The sequence below is a fragment of the Sciurus vulgaris genome, assembly GCF_902686455.1.
Source record: "Sciurus vulgaris genome assembly, chromosome: 1".
Taxonomy (NCBI): Eukaryota; Metazoa; Chordata; class Mammalia; order Rodentia; family Sciuridae; genus Sciurus; species Sciurus vulgaris.
In genome coordinates, this window is record NC_136461.1 from 54,579,927 (window position 1) to 54,601,140 (window position 21,214).

General features: G+C 36.3%; 1 protein-coding gene and 1 pseudogene across 3 annotated transcripts in view; one reads left to right on the forward strand and one right to left on the reverse strand.

Annotated features, from left to right (window-relative positions):
* The window catches only part of PDE4B (phosphodiesterase 4B), a 445,424-nt gene that overhangs the window by 169,149 nt on the left and 255,061 nt on the right, over positions 1 to 21,214 (forward strand). The gene's annotated exons all lie outside the window — the stretch shown is intronic.
* LOC306653956 (cell division cycle-associated protein 3-like) lies at positions 13,290 to 19,876 on the reverse strand (annotated as a pseudogene). Its single transcript has 2 exons — positions 19,805 to 19,876; positions 13,290 to 19,582 (listed from the first exon to the last, which is right to left on the reverse strand). The product of its transcript is annotated as a cell division cycle-associated protein 3-like (transcript).

Here is a 21,214-nt window from a genome sequence, read left to right on the forward strand (position 1 = left end):
TCCAGATTAGATGGGTCAACTGTGGTGATCAAAATCATGACAATCATGCAAGCACATGGCCTGTGCATCTTTCTCATGGAGTATTGTTGACTCTCTTTAAAAAGAATTAAAAATGGACATGTGTACCCTGAGCACTCTCTCACTGAGTTTCTATGTCCCTCTGCCCTGTCACCTTCCTTTTCCCTTGGGATTTCTCAATCCCACTTAAAGGTTTCTAGGTGGACTCTGGAGTGTGAATATGTCATGGTTGTACAAGTGTCCTTGTTGGTGACTTGAGGGAGCTTGATGATTCTTACTCTGTTATGGTTTGATGTGACATGTCCCCCAAAAGCTCATATAGGAGACAATACAAGAAGGTTCAGAGGAGAAATGATTGGGTTATAAAAGTCTTAAACCAATCAGTGAATTAATCCCCTGATGGGATTAACTAAATGGAAACTGAAGGTTGGTAAGCTGTGGCTGGAGGAGGTGTGTCCTGGGGCATTCCTTTGGGGTATGTATTTTGTATCTGGCAAGTGGAATCTCTCTCCTTTCCGATCATCAGGTGAGCTGCTGCCCTCTGCCACACCCTTTCACCATGATGTTCTGCCTCATCTGCAGGGAGCCCTGGGGAATGGAGCTGGCCTTCTATAGAGTGAGACCTCTGAAACTTTGAGCCTCTAAAAGTAAACTTTTCCTCCCCTAAAATTGTTCTTATCAGGTCTTTTAGTCACAGCAGCGAAAAAGCTGACTAAAACATACTCCTTGGCTCTCTTGCAGAGGTTACCTGGAAAATAGGTCACCTTAACCTGCTGGTGCTCTTAATTCCCCCATGGACACTTGCAAAGTAGTTAATCAAGTGTATTTTTCATGGTTTTTGTAGTATATCTGTAAAGTTACATGTAATGCAATTCAACAAATGCCAGTAAATTAAAGAAACTCCAGAGAATGCATCAAAAACTGATTAAGAGAATGGGAGAGAGTTATTTAGAGAAAAGATTAAAGGAGTTAATTATGCACAGCTTGACTGAACAGAAACTAAAAGGAAAGTTAATGGCTCTTTGATATTATTTGAAGACACAAAATGTCAAGGAGAAAAAATGTTTTATGTAATACAAGGAAGTACTATTAAGAGCAATGAGACAGAATTGAGAATGAGAATAATTAAAGGAAGTATGTGCGAGCTCTGTTAAAATAAAATTTGTGAAATTATGAAGTAGTCTTCCCATTGTAATGTGGAACCCTTTCCTTAAAGAAATAAAAATAAACCTAAAATATGCAGTAATAGGTTTTTAATTTTAATGCTTGCTGGACAGTTTAAATGACCTTAAATTTAAGTGTTTATTAATTTCCAATTTGAGCAATCCTTTCATTTCAACTAGGACCCTATATATTTCTACAGTAAATGTACTGAAAAATCCTACGTATCAGTCTGTATAAAAGAGGGCAAGTATACCAATATTAAAGAAATACTCTAAGATTTTGTTTCATTGGTTCATTTCTGAAAATAATATAAACTATTGACTAGCTGATGACATTTCTGTTTCTATGCCATTGTGTTTTCTTATTATAAGAAAGTTATTTCAGTTTCACAGGAAACCTGTGTCAGAGGTTTATTAACCAAGCCCACCAAATCACTAGGAGACAAACAATAGAACATATTGGTGATACGAGTTGTAGAAAATCGAACAAATAAGATGAACTTGAATCATTATGTTGACCAAACCAACCTAATAAGGTAGTTATCTTTTAGTAAGTGTAACGAGAATGACTTATAACTTAAATTACATTTTGGATGGGGGAGAAGGGAAAAAGAGGAAGCTTGATAACATAAATAAAATTCAACATATAATCATTAAAAAATTGGCAATGATTTTAATGTTTGGATGGTATTGCTGAGATAATCTGAATTTGAAATAAAAATGATAGGAAGTCTAACATGTAATAGGAAACAGAAAACAAAGCAGGGAGTGTCCCCTACTGTAGAGGCAACATTGCGTCGACCACTGTGTGTTACAGATGCACACTGTTTGGCCTTATTATCCCTTAGTAGAATATTATAAAAATTTAGAGGAGAAACCTCTTATAATACATGTGGTTCCTAGGACAGACCTTTAAAATATCCTTCACTTTTTCATGGTCTTCCTGACTTATTGCTCTTGCATGCCCTAGAGAACTTTCTCCATGGTCTTTGTTTTCGTATAGTAACTTTCATTTTAATTTATTATTTCATGTTTTCCCTTCACAAAAATTAATGTTTAGTCTTCATGAAGTAAATATTCTAACATTGGTGTAGATTGAGATTAGTTTGCCTCCAGTATATGTCTTTTCTATTATCAATATTCTTAATCTCATTCAAAAACTTTAGTACTGGGGGGAAAAAAAATCCAACCATAGAAAAGCAGTAAGCCACAAAAGAAGACAGCAAGAGAGGAATAAAGGAAAAACTAAAGGCATCAGCCTATGTATGAAGATCATGTAATCCTACAAACTCTAATTAGGATAAATAAGCATATAAAAGAAAAGTTGCTAACAAATGGAAGATTTGCAAAAACTTTGAAGACAGCTGGAAATAAATTTTTCTCAGTGACAAAACTTTGTACACTGACAGCATTGATTTTTTTTTGACAGATCAATGGAAATAAAAGAGTATACAGTATTCTTAAAGTACTGAAAACACTGCCAACCAAGAAGTTTTTTTTTTTTTTTTTTTTTTTTCAGTGAAAATCTTCTTTTAAAAAGACAAAGTAATTTTCTGATGGGGGGGCAAGGGGCAGGCTGGGGGGCAGGAGGAGTGCAGGAATAAAGAAACAAAGGATCTACTAAAAAATCAGAAAATTACAAAATAACAGTCCTTACATATTAATAATTACCTTGAATGTAAGCAGATTATATTGTCCAGTAAAAAGACAGAATCGATGAAAGAATAATTTTTAAAAATATTCAAACATTTGCTGCCTATGAGAGACTCATTTTATTAGTGAGAACACACATAAACTGAAAGTGAAGATATGGAAAAAGATGTTCCATGCAAATGGAAACTGAAAGATAGCAATGTTAGCTATACTTATGTCAGATGGAATAGTCTTTAAGTAAAAAACTATAAAAAGATCGTTATTACATATTAATGAGAAATTCAATTTACCAAGAAAACATAGCAATCATAAATACATATGCACTGGCCACAAGAACACCTAGATATACAAAGTATTTAATAATAGGAAGGGAGAAATAGATGGCAATAATATGATAATAGGGAAGCTTAATACTCTACTTTCAACAATGGACCGATCATCCATATATAAAATTAAAATTCTTGATATAAGATATATTTTAAATCACATGGACCTTACAGGCATATACAGAATATTCCATTCAACAGCATCAGAATACATGTTATTCCCACCTGAATGGGGATCATTTTCTAGAACAGATCAGATGTTAAATCATAAAACAAGTATTAGCAAGTTTAAGAGGATTAAGGTCATATCAAGCATCTTTTTGGATCATAATAGCATGAAATAAAAATCAATAACAGGAGAAATCCTGGAAAATACATAAATATGTGTACATTAAGCAATGCAGTCCCAAACAACCAATGGGTGACAGAAATAATCAAAAAGAAAATATATCTTGAGACAAATGAAAGTAGAAATACAGCATATTAATTCTTATGGGATACAGCAAAGTCATCCTAGTTGGAAAACTTATAGCAATAAATGCTTATTTCATACAAAAGGAACTATCACACTAATGTTACACTTCAAGGAGCTAGAAGAAGAAAGGGTAAGTAATCCCAAAAGTAACAGAAGGAAGGAAATAACAAAGATCAAAGCAGAAATAAATGAGAGACTAGAAAAAAATAATAGGAAAAAATAAAAATATCGAGTTGACTTTTTTTGTAATATAAGCAAAATTGGCAAACCCTTAGCTAGACTTAAGAAAAAAAAAAGAAATTACTTAAATAAATGATGAGAAATGAAAGGGGAGACATTGCAATGGATACCATAAAAGTAAAAAGAATCATAAGAAACTATTATGAACTATTACTAGCCAACAAAATGGATGACCTCTGGAAAAAAAGATAAATTCTTATATACATGCAACCTACCAAGACTGAATTATGAAGAAACAGAAACTAAGAACAGACAAATAATGAATAAGGAGATTGAATCAGTAATAAAAAATTTCCCATTAACGAAAAGCTTAACTCTGGATAGTTTCACATCTGAATTCTACCAAAAATGTAAAGAACTAATATGAATTTTCAAAATTCTTCCAGAAAATTGAAGTAGAGGATATACTTCCAAACTAATTTTAGGAAGCTAGCATTACTCTGATACCACAGTCAGACAAAGGCACTATAAGAGAAGAAATTTACAGGCAAATATTTCTAAAGAACATAGATCCAAAAATCTTCAACAAAATATTAACAAACTGAATCCAAGGATACATTAAGAGAATCATTCACTGTGATCAAATGGTATACCCTAGGGAGGTGAGAATTGTTCAACATATGCAATTCAATAAATGTGATATACCACATTAACAAAATGAAAGATAGAAATCACATGATCATCTGAATAGATGCAGAAAAGGCATTTGATAAAATGTAACCAAAAAAGTAAACAATCCCATGAAAGCACATGGCCCTGGGTTCAATCCCCAGCACCACCAAAAGAAAAAAAAAGCTAACAATCTATATGCTAAAAACTATTAAACAGTGATGACAGAAATTTTTTAAAACACAAATAAATGAAAAAGTATGCTGTGTTCATCAATTGGAAGAATCAAAGTTGTTAAAATGTTCATACCACTCAAAGTGATATAGAGTCAATGCAATCCCTATCAAAATTCCTATGTTACTTCCTCACAGAAATGGACAAAACAATCTTTAAATTTACACAGGACCACAAATGACTCTGAAAAGCCAAAACAACCTTAAGCAGAGAGAACAAATCTGGAGGCAGCACACTTCCTGACTTCAAAACATTCTGAAGTGATTGTAATCAAGCCATCATAGTACTGGGCTGCAGTTGTGGCTCAGTGGTAGAGTGCTTGCTTAGCACATGTGAGACACTGGGTTCCATCCTTGGCACCACATAAAAATAAATACATAATATGAAGTTATTCATTAAAAATGGACACCATGACCAATGATACAGGATAGAGAACCTGGAAATAAACCCACCCACCTATGGTCAACTGACTTTTGACATAGGTGTCAAGAACACACACACACAATGAGGAAAGAAGAGTCTCTTTAGCAGATGGTGGTTGAAAAACTGGATATTGACATGGGGAAGAATGCCATATGTCAAAGGGATTTCTGCAAATTCATTCAGATATACGCATATGATCAATCAATGGACTGCCATCATTCAGTCGTTAGAAAGTGGAAGATCCTATGACTTGTCCAACACTAATGAGTCTGTAATGCATTATGCCCCATGAAATAACCAGACACATAAAAACAAAAACCACATGATCTCACTTATATGTGGGATCTAATAAAGTTGAACTCATGAACTCATTGAAGTAGACAGGATAATGATGGTTACTAGAGGCTGGTGGGTGGAGGGAGAGAGGGAATGCGAAATTGTTGATCAGGGGTACGAGGTTTTAGATACGGTGAATAGGCTGTGAGTTCTCTTGCACATCAGGGTGACAACAGTCAGTTATAATATATTCTTTTCAAAATAACTAAAAGTAAATTTCTAAGGTCTTACCATAAAAATGATAGGTAAATGAGGTGATGGATATGTAAATTAGTTTGATTCAATCATGCCATTTTGGATACATATATAAAAAATCACATTGTGTCCCATAAATTAGGATTTGTCAATCAAAATAATGATAACATTTTAAAAACACTTCAGTGCTGGACCCTCTTCTCCTGGATGTTAAGTTCCACCAGCCTTTGTCTGAGAATCTAACATACATGCTATTCCATATTCCAACCATTCTGTGGTCTATACTTTCTTCATAAAATCTTGACAAAAATCAGTATACAGAAAACACTAATTGAAAGTAAATCTCTTTAAGTCATGTTTTTTTTTTTTATGTTTTATGACTGCATTTTGATTCATTGTATACAAATTGGGTCTAACTGTTCATTTCTATGGTTGTACATGATGTAGATTCACACCATTCATGTAATCATACATGTACATAGTGTAATGATGTCTGTCTCATTCCACCATCTTTCATACCCCACCCCTCCCCATTCTCATTTCCCTCCCATCCATTTATTTGCAAATGCCATAATATCATTCTTCTTTATGGCTGAATAATATTCCATTGTGTATATATACCACAGTTTCTTTATCCTATTCATCTGTTGAAGGGCATCTAGGTTGGTTCCTCAATCTAACTATTGTGAATTGAGCTGCTATAAATATTGATATGACTGCATTACTATAATATAGTATTATATTAATGTGAGAATTATTATTAGTAGTATTATGAGAGAAACTAATTTGTGTAAAGAGTTTAATTCAAAACTTGTCACACAGAAAATGCTCAAAAAAATCTTAACCCTCATTAAGTAACATGATTATCTTAATGTGGCCTGAAATTTTAAGACCGTAGCACCTGGAAGTCAGTGTTGTGTTGATCCGTAGTTAGAAGCATAGATGTGGTAACAGATTTGAATCTGAATCTTCTCTCCTCCATTTTTAACATTGGGAATGTTACTTAGTTTTTTTTTTTTTTTTTTTTTTTTTTGCTGTCCCTCTAGAAATCAAGGAAAATTATAATACCTTCCTGTGGTGTTTATTTATTTTATTTATCTATTTCTCTCATCTTTCAATCCTTCTTTTGTAATACTGTTCTGCAGTGTTGGCGATGGAGCTCTGTGAACCACCTTCTCAGGCTCACCTGAAAGCTTCCAGTCAGGTTCTTCAGTGGGAGACACTAGTGAGTTGAAAAGTGGCAGGTGGAAGAAAGTTCACTGTCCTGTTTTCAGGTCCTGTTAGCGTCTTTCTAACAACACAGGCAAGTAAGTCTTCTGATTTCAGCTTCTTTTGGTACTGCTAGAACCAGTCATGTCCCTCGAGGCTTCTGAGCACAGAACTTTTGGGTTCTGTTAACCTATACCTTCTCTTCTCCTCTAACGAGAGGACTGTTAGACGCTTCTTGCATTTCTAATACCTAGGTTGCCTCAGCATCTTTTTCTTCCTCAACCACTTAATCTGTATAATAAACCCCCTTGGTTTGAAATATCTAGCAGGGTTTGGGTTTTTATGACAGGACCCTGAACAAAGCACTCACTCCCAGGGCCCTATGAGCATCAAATTAGGTAACAACGGGGAATTCCCTTACTCCCGTACCTGGCACGAGGTAAATACTCAAGAAGTGATGGTCATTATCAGGGAACATACTTCTGAAACTTTTGGATTTCAAAATTAGTTCAGGTCCCCTGCATGAGACATAACCTTCTGTACTTAATGATGAAGAGTCAGGTGCTGAGTAACCAGAAGGAGCACAGATATAGTGAACAGAAGACATGAAAATGGAATGTACTGCTGTTGATTGGTTGGTGTAAATTTGCTCTGTGTGACAGGTGATATATAAAAACCCCATCCTTTTCATTTTTTTTCTCTTTTTCATTTTGAGGCCCTGGAGGTTGACCCAGGGGTACGCTACCACTGAGCAACTTGCCCAGCCTTTTGGAATTTTATTTTGAGACAGGTCTTGGTAAGTGGCTGAAACTGGCCTGGAACTTGGGACCCTCCTGCCTCAGCTCCCTCAGTCAGTAGGATTACAGGTGTGTGCCACCACAGCCGGCTCCATCCTCTTCTGTAAAAGCATTCTATGGAAGAGTGAGAGCACACTCCTTCCCTGGTGTGTGTATGTTTAGCTGCAAATACTCTGTATTTTCAAAAGCACTATTTTGTCTGCTAAAATGCCATGTTCTTATTTCACAGGCCATCCCATACCAGGGGTTTTGGGCAAAATGCTCTTAAGCTAGGTTGACATATTTCATACAACCTTAAAACAGAGGTAGACTTGAGAGGATGTGTGTAGAATGAAGTAAGAAAACAAGCTCCGAGAGCCCTGGAAAAAAGAAACATGGTAGCGTGCACTCCTAGCCCTACATGCTGACATTTATTAATCTTCTTCACCATCATTGCACTTGGCCAAGTGTGGCTTCGCATTCTGTCCTTGACAGTTGTGTCTTATGCTTATTTTACTTTTCACATCTACTCTTCATATGCCTAAAAGTAAGGAGCCTCCCTCTGTGGCTCCTTGCTTATGTACAGTAGGGGATCATTTTAAACCAAAGTGAATACCTGCCTGTGAAATTGACACAAAGATTAAATGTTTATGGAGTACAAGATACACAAAAGTGCACTGGTTTCCATCACATTTTTTTTTTTTTTTTTTGACAGGACATCATCCCCTTATTCCAAGTCCATTCCTACTTCTTTAAATAAGTATCTAGGCTCTGATATCAGAAGATATATGTTTAAGTCTGGCCTCTGTACTTTTCTAATTAAGTGACTTGGGGTGACTGCTTAGACATGCTGTGCCTCTCTTTATGAGTTTAAATGAAAATACCATTTGCATGGACTGCCCAGAAATTTTGTTAGGATTGAAATATGACAATTCATGAAAAGTGCTTAGAAAGTGCTCTATAAATGTTTAGGGTTTTTTTTGTGTGTGTGTGTGTGAGTGTGTGGCAGTCATTCATGTTATGTACCCATTCAATTTGTTTTCTAAGAACAGAATTCCATTACTTCCTTCTTCACTAGTGAACTTTGCTTGAAATATTGCAAATTTATTTTATACCTGTGCTATGGAAGGCCCTGCTGAACAGATAGAAATAGTGTTTTTCCTCATGGAACTCAGTTCATAGTAGGTGTGAATATGAACAGCAGGAAATTATTGGACAGTTACTATGGTTAAGCTTGACCTTGAACTCATTTGTCTCCCCTGGGAAGCAGTCACAAAATCCTTTCCAAAGAATGTAAAGAAATATTTTCTTTAAAGTATTTCAAACCTTCCCCTTTGCAGTCTTCCTCCACCTCCCTCATCCTGTACTTGGTCACTTTGAGTCCATGAACCACACAGCCTCCTAGTTAGTGTCCATGCCTGTAGTATTTTCTCCTTCACTCTCTTCCTGCATGGCCACATTAATCTTCTTTAAACACTGCTTTCATCTTGTCACTGCTTTGTTCTGTGACTCTAAATAGCTCACTGGTTCCTCCTCTATCAAGTCCAAAGTTGACTGCTGACTTACAAGACGACCCACCATAGGGGTGGGTAACTAACTAAGGAATCAGGTTTTCCCCTTCTCCTTAGGACAGAGCAGCTGCATCCATGAGGATGGAATCTGCATGCTGGAGACGGTGAATCCCACCTCCGCTCGTCACTGTTGTCATAGTAATGGCTAGCCTGTAGAATTAGAATGCTTAAGATGTGCCAGATATTGCCCTAGCTGTTTTACATAGTTTATCTCTAATTTTTTTGAAAGCAAGACTCTCCTTAGACTTTATCATTCTGATTTACACATGAGGAAGAGGATTCTGAGAGGTCAAAGAATCAGGTTAAGAAATCCAGGATCCAAACCCAAGTCTGTTTCCCTCAACTTTCTTATCCTATTCACAGTGCCTCCACTCTGTGCTGTTCATTTGACCCAGGATGTCTTTCTCTTCATCCTGTCATCTACAACCTTAAACTTTCTCCCTGGCCTAAGTGCTATCTCTTGGAAAATGTCTAACTCTTCCTGAAATGTTAATCATCAATACGACCTTTACACTTGAATTATGTGCTACTACTCTGTATGTGTTTAGTCTTTTTTCCACAGTTACATTGTAGGTAGCTTATGGGCAAACATTCTGCATTACTTCAAAATCCCTCAGACAAGTTGTAGTTTTTCTGAGCCTCAGATGACTAAGAAATACAGGTTTGTTGATAGGGTTATTTGTCATCCTGTCTTTCAGTTATTGTGGGTTATTTTTTTGGGGGGGGTGGTACAAATGGGTGGTATAAGAAGGAGTCAAGAGTAAGCCTTAATTCAAATGGAAAACAAAATTAAGACAGCTTTTAAGAGATGAGAAATATAATGAGAGCATGTTTTGGGGGGAAAGAAAATAGAAAAATAAAATTGGGGACAATGTTGCCAGGAATGTAACTTAAAACATAAAATATAATGCTAGAGGTAAGCTCTGCTTCCTAGCAGTCAAAGGTAAAAACAGAAGCCTCTGTCTTATAAAATTTAGTGTCTATGAGATAAAAAGTAAATCAATTGTTCATGAGCAGTAAATCTATTTTTGGTATTAAGTCCAGACAGAAATTACTCCCCATGGACTCTCATTAAGGGGAAATTGGGTAAAGTAGTGAACAATATCCTTGCCAATATCATTACAGTGGTTACAATAAAGAGTTTCATAGAAATCTTGCTTATAATGTCTTGCAGTCTAGCCAGTGACATCATAGCAACAAAGTAAAATACAGTAAAATTCCTCAAATGAGGGCCCCCAAGAAACTTTTCCAATATAAAGGCTGTGGTACTAAATCTCAAAGAAGGTTCTGGTGTAAATCACTATTTCAGGGGTCTGGAGCCTCAGGAAAAGAAACAACAGTATAGCATGCAACCAGGGGGTAGGTCTTAGCTGTTTCATAGTCTTTTTTAGATATTTGGTAGTCTTTTTATTCTACTTGGGGTCTGCCTGGGCTTTAGTAGAAACTGAGAGTATGATGGGGACTAAACAGGAAGCAAGTCTTCCTGAAGGGAAGTAGACGAGGCCCTCCAAATTGGGCTGAGATTCTGCACACAGTTCTTACATTGGTCGGGAACAGAAGCACTAGTCATTAAACCAAAGCTGATACTGGGCCATACCACTGAGTTATGGTGGGAATGACAAGATTGTGGGATTGATGTAGAGGATGTAGAGAGGAACCGGGGCACACTGAGTGTTAGGATCAGTGAGGTTGGGGCCGGAAACTTGCCTGCTGGGTTTTGTTCTCAGTGGCTCAGCAGTGGTCCTCAGTGTGTGGAACAGAATTACCTGTGCGTACTTGTCAGCATGTACACCCCCACGGCCCACCCAGGATCCACCGAGTCAGCATCTTTGCCATAGGTCTTAGGCAGCTGCATGTTTAGCAAACTCCCCAAGTGATTCTCCTGTGGACTAACATTTGAGAAGCACTGGATTAGAGACTGAGTAGGGATGAACCTACAGGTTTCAGATAGAAGTATCTGCTCTTAGGTTGACTTGGAGCTGACATTGGGCACAGAGCAATTTCAGTGGGACTGAAAGGATTAGCTACCACTAAATTTTTTATGAAACGTAGAATGATGAAGTGGTTAGGAGCAAGTCATTGAATTAAAAAAAGGATTTTTATGAGAGAAGTGCAGACAGGGAAATTTAGAAGTCCTCTTAATAATGGGATAAGGTACAAATTTAATGAAGGGGGAAGTTTTAATATGAGCTAGCAGCACATCCTGCCATTTACCTTCCTGTGAAGCAGCTCTAAGAGCCTCTGGAAGTATTATTTTGGGAGAAGGAAAATCTAGAGTGTCACTACATGTAGCTAGGGAAATAATACCTTGGCAGTAGAGGAAAACAAGAGGATAGGTTGCTGTAATAAGCAGAGTAGCAGGGCACTGTCTCCAGAAGGTTCCCTTGGTTCTGGACACATTTTATCAGCATGAGCACAAAAATCCAGCTTATGCAGTGTGCCTTTCTCTTTGTGTTGATAGGTTATAGGGAATCATGGCAAGCTGTGTTTGGTGAGACTCAAAAATAGGTGTTTTGACTGCAAGTTTGTGTAGCTGTCTTTGATGAGGAAGAGCTCAACCCACGCTGCTACTTGTTGTGTTATTGTTTCATTTGTTTGTTGTAGTGATTTTAAATAGAGAGAGAAAGGAATTGGGGATAAAGTTTGAGCCAAAGCAATCAGGCAACTTCAATAATGAAATGCTATCTAGGCTTTTGCAATAGGAAATCTATGCAATCCCCTTGCTAATGCTATTCTCTCTATAGGGATTCATCAGCCTATTTTATCAGCTCAGTGGGGTTCAATGCCTTTCTACTCTGAAGGGAAAAAAAGCAGAATTATCACCAGGGTAATGAAAAACACCCCTCCCACATTTATGGGGTGTTTTATTAAAAGCGTGTTGCTTTGGTCTCATATACCAGTTGCAATATGCGAGTATAAAATGCCAGAATATCTCTCAAGGGAAACACTTTCCTTTTGTGCTAATTTAAAATTCCTCAAAGAGCATGCAGTCAGGTGTGCTGTTAATATTTGGCATCTTGCTGCTTGAGATTTTCATGAAGGAAGTGGTAGATGCAGTAGAGTAAAATATCAGCTGAGTTTTGCAGCCACCTGACCAAGGTCAGCAGTTTATTATGATTTGCTTTCTAAACCATTCTTTACCTTCTTGCTATCTCATATTCTCAATATTTTCTTATGTCATTAAGCACTAGAGAATTCTAATTAGTATTCCTGTTGTGATCTGGGCAATAGCATTATTTCTCTTAATAATCACATTTTACTTTTTATAAATGAATTCTCTCTTGCCAGTGGCATTTTCACACTTTACTTCTAGGTTTTGAAAAATCTTAACCAAGTGTTGTTGTTTTTGCAAACTCTATCATTAGTTCCATCCCATTAGCATTTCATTCTCTAGCTCATCTCCAACCTAATTCTTCTACAACTTTAAGGCTCATATTAAGTTCTAGGACTATTAATTCGACCACAGCATGTTGTCTAGTAGAAGAGATAGACTTGTGAAGAAACAATGCCAATGCCTTATGATATGCATAGAGGTGTCTGAAGAGAGAAGTGTCATTGGGAAAAGTGGTATTTCCTTTGGATTTTAAAGGGCAGAGTGAGAATTCACCAGACTTCGAAGGAAAAGAATTCCTGCTAGAGTAGGGGACCTGAAAGTAAAAGAGTATGGATTGCATTTGCATACAAATGAATGGAATTGGAAAATATCATGCTAAGTGAAATAAGCCAAGCCCAAAAAACCAAAGGCTGAATGTTTTCCCTGATAAGTGGAGAATGATATATAATGGGGGTGAGGGGTTGGGGAGTGAGAGAAGAATGGAGGAACTTTAGATTACATAGAAGGAAATGAGAGAGAGTAGTAGGTATGAAAAATGGTGGAATGAGACAGACATCATTACCCTATGTACATATATGATTACATGAATGGTATGAGTCTACATCGTGTATAACCATAGAAACAAAATGATGTACCCCCATTTGTGTACAATGAATCAAAATGCAGTCTGTAAAAAATTAAAAAATTTAAAAATAATTTAAAAAAATAAATTATGGAATGAAAAAAAGAGTATGGAGTTTTGGAAGGGCAGAAAGTATATTTAGGAACTAGCTCATAAAATAGAGATGGAAGGGAAAAAAATGAATCCAGAAGTATAGGATCCATAATGTGAAGTTCCTTATGTTCTGCTACATTGGACTTGGGCTTTATCTTATGGGTATTGTAGGGAGACAATATTTTAAAAAGTATACTGCCAAGGTCACTCTAGTTGAAGTATGCAAAATGATTTGGAATGGGATCCTCTAATAGCTGGGAGATCAGTTAATTGTTCATTGCAGTAATTCTGAGAACTCCTGAGAGAAACTAAGACATGGGCTCATACCTTTGTGATGGAGAGATATTGCTAAGTAAGCTTAAATGAACTTGATGATTGGCCATCTGAAGCAGGGGAGAGGGAAAGAACACAGAGGACTGAGGTTCTTAACTTAAGGAGTTTGCTGGTACTAGGTCAACTTAGATAAGGTACATACAGGATAAGGTGATTTATGCTTTAAAGGTAAGTGAATAAGGTCTGTTATGGAATGATGCATACTTCTGGGTGTCCAAGTGGTGATGTCTTGCATTTAGTTAGATAAAGAAGCCTAGAGTTTGGGAAAAGTTTGGACAGGAGACATATTTGAGAGTGTGGGGACTTATTATTGACCAGTGTGAATCATGACTTTAATACTATTAATAAAACCTATTCACTCAAGTTCATTACATAAATGACTCTTTCAGAGATTCTACTTTAATAATTCTTAAGTATTTTTTACATCTGTTACTGCTGGGGCCAATCTACTCTGTGCTATGCTTGTATTTCTGTATTTTTTTTAAGCCTATGTGAAGTGGAAGCCTGTTGATTTATATTTATTCAGTGTCATCCTATTGAATAGTTAACCAAGTGAAGTAGACAGAACTTGGACTCTGAAGCCTGGTCATCACTGGGGCTTCTTTGCTGCCTGGAACAATATGAATGTACCTCTGTCCCCTTGGAAATTAGATTTAGTTATGTGACTTTTAGCTTTTGAAATGGGAGTAGACAGAACATGTCATTTCTGGGCAGAAACTTTGAGAGTTAATTTGCAATTACCACATCCCCTTTTCCTACCTCAGTGGCTTTGAGGATAAAAGTCCCCCATCAACCAGTTACTTCCTGACTGACTAAATGAACAAAGTTCCCCACCATCAGAGGGACTCCTGAGGGTGTCCCCACCCATTAGACAGATAGTATGAATGAAAAAATAAATTTGTTTCATTAAATCCCTGAGATTGTTACTGCTTTTCTCAAAGCATAAACCAGCCAGTCTGACTCCTCTTTATCAGTGAGTCAAGTCCTGGCTCTTTCACTAATTAATTGTTAACAAGTTATACAAATTCTTTGAGCCTGTGTTTCTTCATTTGGGGGCCAGGAATAATGATATTGAATTTGTGAGAACTTTGGAGCATTAGAGACAAAATATACAAAGAAATTTATAAATAGTAACCATTCCCCACATTAAAATCTCCATGCTTTTAGACACTCATTTTTAATGTATTATATTCATAATAGCTTATGATGCTTATTCCCTCTTAGGTTGGTGTTGCACTCAGCTTTCTTACATGTGCTATCTACTTATCTGAGCAATTTCTAGGAAGGCCCAAGACTCGCATAGGGTTTCTGAACACCGGTAAACTATTCATTGAGTGCTATTTTGCCTTTTTTCTCAGACAAGTTTATTGGTTTGTGTAATATGAAGTGTACAAGTAGTTTCTCAATGGATCTTTTTTTCTTCCAGTGCAATCCTAAACCAAACATCTATCAATATGCCATCACAGATTTACCTATCTTGATCTGATCACCTGCTTATACCATCTCCCTTATTTAAAACTTCCTATTGGTTCTGCAGGAAAATGTTTATAGAAATGTTCGTCCACTCACATACCAACTAAAAATCTAAACCTACCTAAGCAAAACCATCCGATATACCCTTGACTTTTGTGGATGACAAATTCAGCTCTTAGAAAATAGAAGAAGGGATGATAGGAATTGCATCTCGAAAATTCATTTTTAGATTTTTATTCTTTTTTAGAAATATGTGACAATAGTATTTTGTCCTATTGTACATACATGGAGTAAAACTTTCCATTCTGTGGTTGTAACACAAATTGATTTTGGAAAAGAAAACTTGGTTGGGGTTGTAGAAGAGAAGAAAATCTGGGGACAAAGTAACCTTAGCTGATTAAGAAGTAGCAGTGATAGAAAAAAACAAGAGTAATAATAGGTTTATTTCTAGAATAGTAGAAAGAAAGGATTACCTTTCAAGTAATCCTATACAACCTTTTTATTCCAGGGATGGTACACCTGGAAATACATTTTGATCTTAAACACATTTAAATAGATTTGTAAATGCATTAGTAATGTCCCATGGAGGGCAAGAGAGGTCACAGGACCATAAACGTGATATTCGAGAATAACTTTGGGTAGCTCTATATTCTAAAAGGGAACTTACATTGGCTAGCTCAAGAGCTCCTTTTTTCCTGTATTTATGAGTTCTCATAATGCAGTTACACAGGGGTTCATCAAAATCATAGATGACAAAATCATTTTCTTATATATTTGTAAACATGTATCTTGACATTATGAAACACTAGTTAAAAAAGCATTTTGAAATTTTTTAGGAAACACAGATTTCTTTTACTCTGGATGAAGGAAACTAGAGAATATTAGAAGTCATAGGTCTGGCAATATTCAATTAAAGAGTGTTTCCTTTAAAATCTATCCCTCTGCTTAGATGACAGTAACCATCCCCACATCCCTTTCCCTAGGTAACCAAATTAAGTGGGAAAAGGAAGAATATGTCCACTGGAACTGTGTTTCTCACACTGTGTGGAGCCCCTTCCCAACAGCCCCAGGTGGCACCCTGCTGTGGCTCCCTGTTCTACCTGTGTAATGGCCTTTCAGAAATGACAGATAGTTTCTCCTAGGAGGAAAGATTTAACTGGCAATTAAAGAGGCATCCTAGGTTTTAAAAAAAAGTAACTGTAACTTCATAATTTTATTTCCCTAGCATCTGTTCTATTCAAGCCAAGCCTACTGTGGTGATCTTCATCGAGACAATTCAGTGGTTTCCTAGCAACCAAGTTTCCTGTGGTTTCCTTGGTTATATGCAATGACATAGCTCTTGTGGGCAACTTCAAAAAGCACAGAAGAAAGCCCTCCTAAAGAATGAGATTCCAAAAAATTCAGGTTACTGCTTGCTGAGTGTCTATAATGAACAAAATTCTCCCATGGGCATTAATAACAGTAATAAATGATAATATGGAGTTTGCAAGTAAAATCATGTCTTAGATTATATGTTATTTTTATGGTCTTTGTCATATACTTGATGTTTTTGTCATACATCCTAATATTTTTCTGATATATTCCATAGTTTTTAATTAATTGACTACTATCCTTAGACATATAAGCAGATGAAAATTAGACACTTCAAAAAAATCAAATGACAGGTCAGTTATGAAGATTGCAGTTACAGTTGCTCAAGAATAGGACTCAATAATGCTGTCTTATTTTTACTAATAAAGCATATTTTAGAGACTTAAAGGTCAATGTTGAGGACTATGGGTAAAGTCCATTAAATAACTGCTAACTCAAAGCCATTAACAATATCTACAAAAAATTACAGATGAAAAAATTTAATCTAGGAGATTGGATATCCGTGCACTGAAAACTACAAAATGTTTATGAAATCGAAGAAGGCACCAAAAAATGAAAAGATGCCCCATGTTCATTGATTGGAAAAATTAATATTGACAACTTACTCAGAGATCTACATATTCAATGCAATCTCTATCAAATTTCCTATGACATTTTTCAGAAAAATAGGAGAAAAAATCCAAAATTTATGTGGAACTACAGAAGAATCCTAATAGCAAAGCAATTTTGAACAAAAAGAAATAGCTGGAGGCATCATACTACCTGACTTCAAAATGTATTATAAAGCTACAGTAACCAAAACAGGATACTGGTATAAAAATAGATATGTGGAGTAATAGAAAAGGATATTCACATGTAGAACAATGAAATTAGATTTTTATCACACTCTGTGTACAAAATTAAAGATTGGTTACATACTTACATATAAGACCTAATGCTATAAAACTAACTAGAAGAAAACATAAAACAAAATTTTTTATGGACAATGTTTCTTTGGCTATGACCAAAGCACAAGCAACAAAAATCAAAACAGACAAATGGAATTGTATCAAACTAGAACACTTCTGTATAGTATAAAAAATTAATGAGTTAAGAGACAACAAACAGAATGAAAGAAAATATTTTCAAACCGTACATGTGATAAATTATATAAACATATAATTCAAAATTAAGAGTAAGAAAAGAACCCCATTTTAAAATTGACAAAGGATATTAAAAGATAGTTCTCAAAAGATATAAAATGGCTGAGAGATATGTGAAAAATACTAAACATCAGTAGTAATCAGAGAAATATAAATTAAAACACAATGAGATATCACTTCACACTTACTAGAACAGCTATTATCAAAAAAGACAATACACATTGGAGAGAATATGGAGAAAAGCAAACTGTAGATTCTTGTGAGGAATGTAAATTAGTACAGCCATTATAAAAACAGTATGGCGGTTCCTCAAAAAGTTACAACTAGAGCTACCATAATTATGATCCAGCAATCCCACTACCGAGTATCTTTCTAAAGGAAACGAAGTCAGTAGGTTGAAGAGATATTTGCCTTCTCATGTTTACTGAAGCATTATTCACAATAGCTAATATAGAAACAACTTAAGTGTTCACCAATGAATACATAAAATATATATAAACAATATTCAGCCTGCAAAAGGAAGAAAATTCTATCATTTGTGACAATGTATGTGAATCTGAAGGATATTGTGTTAAGTGAAACAAGCCAGGCACAGAAAGGCAAATGCTGCATAACCACACTCATATGTGGGATATAAAAAAAGCTGAACTCTTTAGAAATAGAAAGTAGAAAGGTGTTTACCAGAGGCTGAGGGAAGGAGAAGTGGGAGAAATGTTGGTCAAAGAATCAAGAGGAATATGTTAGAGATCAATTGTATAACGTGGTGACTACAGATAATAAAGATGTAATATACTATTGGTACTTGAAAATTACTGAGTGGTATGAAAAATGGTGGAATGAGACAGACATCATTACCCTATGTACATGTGTGATTACACGAATGGTATGAATCTACATTGTGCACAACCATAGAAATGAAATGATGTACCCCATTTGTGTACAATGAATCAAAATGCAGTCTGTAAAAAAATTAAAAGCTAAATAAAAAAAACAAAAAAAAAACGAATGACAGAAAAAAAAAAAAAAGAAAATCACTGAGTGGGTTTTAGATATTCTCACCGCAAAAATAATTATATGAGATAACGTGTATGTTAATTATTTGACTTAGCCATTCCACAATACATACATATTTCGAACAAAACCTTATGCATGATAAATACATACAATTTTAGTCAATAAAATTCTTTTTCATTTAAAATCACATCCTTTAATACACAAGAAATATACAAGACAAAAAGAAAGTTTGATAAAGTTCTAAGTCCCAGAGTTGGTAGTTTAGGAGGAATCAAAGAAAACAATCCTTTACTTAGTCTCCCTGGGAAAGAAGGGGTGACAGAAAATAGAACATCACCAGGCCCTGGGTGAATCCAATGAAGGGGGGACATAGGGGCTAGCTCTCTACCAAAGCAAGGTGCGGATTTTCCTTGTCATGGTCCTGGCCTTGCTCCCACGCTCGTCCTCCAGTTTTCAGAAGTCGGCTAGTTCCCAGAATGGCTCCTTCCTTTTATTCCCTAACATTTTCACTTAGGGGAGAAGGTCCCTTACCCTGTCATGGTGTCAGAGTCCCAGGGGAGTTGTCACCCTGCAGGATGGTGAGGGGGGAATCTCCCTAGGACCTTGTTTTGTTTCCGTCTATTGCGCTTAGAACCTGAAGATCGGGGACTCTCAGTGTCTTTTGAGGGATTATCTGAACTCTGGCTGGCCACAGGGATTTTTGTGGGATGTCTTGCATCCTCCTGGGAAGACACCTGTTTGGAAGGGAGCTCAGGGTCATTCCAAGGTAACATCTGATCCTCAAGGAATAATTGAGTATTCAAAGGCAAATCTAGCTCAGAGGATGAAGGTACTCCCAGGGGCAGAACAGATTCTGCACTGCTGGTCTTCATGGGTGTCCGGGCAATGCCAAGGGTAGGAGAGCGGGGATCTGAGTCCTGGGCCTTTCAGCTGTTCTCCTGCTGGTAGGTTTGATGGTGGAGAGCTCTCCACCTGTCAGGACTATAGGCTAGAACAAATCTGGGCCCTGACTCTCTTATCCCCATTTTCCAGGCAGGAATTGCTAACGTTCTGACATTCAACCTACCTCATGCAGAATGAGAATATAAGAAAATAAGGCTCCTGTGAGGTGGGGGTGTGAGGGCTCTCTCAGAATCAGGTTAGGCAGAGGCCCAAAGATTCAGTTTCTCCACATTTTTCATCATGGCCCAATACCTGGATGGGAGTGCATTGAATGCAGGCACTAGGTGAACAAGGGTCCGCTAATCCAGCCAGATGCTTGTTGTGAGATAAAATTTAAAAAAAATCTGTCAACTTGCAATGATCATCAACAAATTTCTAATACCAGCATGAACAGCATTAATTAATTACTTTTATACTTGTTTTTCTTTCTATATTTAATTCTAACTAAAAACCATATTGGGTGACTATATTCTCTGGTGATATATCTAAAATCCATAATGTGCCAACAGAAGAAGAAAAGAGGCTTAAACACTTAAGAGTGGGATTTATGCTGTGTAGACTGTTCATCCTTGCATCTTTAACACCTGTCATAGAATGTAACTTGTGATAACTATGAAAGAACAAATTAATGACTAACGAGAGATCTATAGCCTCTTCAGTTTTTCAAGTGAAAACCAGGATTTTGTATGGAGACCACCAAGCTATCATAATGCAATTTGAAAAGGAGAAAATATTGTGAATTTTATATATATATATATATATATATATATATATATGAATTTTAACATGTGAACACAGGATATTCCTCTGTATATTATTCATTGATGTGTTCAAGTATTTATTATGGACTTACAAGGGGCCAGGCAGGGTTCTAAATTCTCTGAGTACAAAGTGAACAAAATTGAATGTCATTCTTGCTTCAAGGAGCTTGAAAAGAATTATTGGGAATTATAATTTAATTAAATGATAGGAAAAACAAAGCAAAATTACAACCTTACTTAATTTTGTAAAGATAAGATATATTATGCTATGCGTTTAACAAGAAGGATTATTCTAATTTGGAGGTTGGTTGTCAGGGACAGTTTCTTAGGGGAAGTAACATTCAAGCTGAGAACGGAGGGGTTGAGTAGGCATAACTGGAAGAAAGACGAGATGGGTGGGAAAAGCGCAGGCAGATGGGTGAGTGAATGCAAAGGGCCTGAGAACTTTAGAGGAGCAGTCCAGTGAGTCAGGAGTTTAGCGAGTGGGGTGAACACAGACTGGTTGGAGGTTTCAGAAGGTCTACAAGGATCTCTGGAAGAGCTGGTCCTACTTGGTAGGTAAGGTTTCAAAGGGTCATTTACAGTGCTGATGAGCTAGGGATCCAACTCAGGAAATAGCAAAGGTCAAATAGCAACATCTGTGATTCTGCCAGGGATCCTGCCTAAGGCTCAAAGTCAGGTAACAGAGGAGGAAGGAGAAAATAGTATTTGTTGAAGATAATTTTATAGCAGGTGGTTTTATAGCTATCATTTAATTCTAAAACCTAATGGCAAGGTGAATATTATCTTTCCCCCTTCTTTTAATAACATAAAGAAACTGAGGAATACAGAGTATAAATAATATCCTGGATGGATGACATGGTACCAGTGAGGCTGCGTTAGAATCTAGAAATTTCTTAGA